Source organism: Propithecus coquereli, unplaced genomic scaffold, assembly GCF_000956105.1.
Source record: "Propithecus coquereli isolate 6110/MARCELLA unplaced genomic scaffold, Pcoq_1.0 Scaffold624, whole genome shotgun sequence".
NCBI classification, from domain to species: Eukaryota; Metazoa; Chordata; class Mammalia; order Primates; family Indriidae; genus Propithecus; species Propithecus coquereli.
The window spans coordinates 50,558-51,752 of NW_012152219.1; the positions used below are offsets into that span (position 1 = coordinate 50,558).

The window sequence follows — 1,195 nt, forward strand, 5'->3', positions numbered from 1 at the left end:
GATAACTTTTTTCCTTTAGAATTATTTTATTAAATCATAAATGGACAACAGCTTAACTCTACACACGCACTTAAATTTTTTAAAGTTATGTCTTATTACACCATGATCCTGGCTAATAGCTTTTCAAAACTTTGAGAAAAATCTTAAAAAAGGTTTCACATGTCACCTGAAACTTGCAAATTTAACATTATCAAAGAAGGAATGCTTCTACACTCTCACAAAGACCACTAGAAAGAAACAACAATTAAAAAGCTAAGAAACTGTCTCAAAGGCATTTTTTTTTTTTACAATCCTTCCTCCACAGTAACGTAATGTTATTAAATAATTCAATCCATTCACAAAATGGCTCTCTGCATCTGCTCTGGTGTCTTCTGCCATATCACTGCATATTTATGCATGACTGAGATAAGAGTTTCCTTAACATTGTTATTTTGATAACCTGAAGCTGTTCTGTTATCTCTGGGCTCTCACCCTCTCCTATTTATACAGTGAAGCCCAGGGCAAATTGGAAGAAGCTTAATATCGGCTCCTCTCACCATAACCGCCATTTCCTCCACTGCCTCCAGGACCATAGTTTTTTCCACCATGTGGTCCCCCCATGTTCCTGCTACCACCAAAGTTGCCACTCTTCATTGGACCATAGTTACAAGATTGTTGGTTATACTTTCCAAAATCATTGTAATTTCCACTTCCATAATTTCCTCCTCCATAGTTGTCATAACCACCTCCGTAGCCCCACCCTGGTTGCCATATCCAGGTCCTCCACCACCATATCCTCCTCTTCCTCCTCCATAACCAGGACTACCCCCAAAATTGCCACCTCCGGGTCCTCCTCCATACCCATTATAGCCATCCCCAAATCCATGTCCACTTCCATATCCATCAGATCCTCCTCTAAAGTTACTTCCTGGTCCTGGTCCAAAATTTCCACCACCACCACGAGAATCTCCAAAACCAAAGTTGCCTCCTCTTCCACTCCTAGAACTTTGAACTTCCTGCATTTCTTGTCTGGACAAAGCCTTTCTTACTTCTGCATTATGACCATTGATGGTATGGTATTTCTGGAACACAATTTTATCCACAGGATCATGGCCATCAAAAGTAACAAAGCCAAAGCCTCTTTTCTTTCCAGACTGCCTATCAGTAATTATCTCAATGGTATCAATGTTTCCATATTCCTCAAAGTAATCCCTAA

The 1,195-nt window shown here is 39.9% G+C and overlaps 1 pseudogene across 1 annotated transcript in view; it reads right to left on the bottom strand.

The window, feature by feature from the left end:
- Positions 1–12: 12 nt before the first annotated feature.
- The window catches only part of LOC105822623, a 4,907-nt pseudogene continuing 3,724 nt past the window's right edge, over positions 13–1,195 (bottom strand). Inside the window, exon 2 of the transcript XR_001138111.1 lies at positions 13–1,191. The product of XR_001138111.1 is annotated as a heterogeneous nuclear ribonucleoproteins A2/B1 pseudogene (transcript). The remainder of the gene's footprint in view (positions 1,192–1,195) is intronic.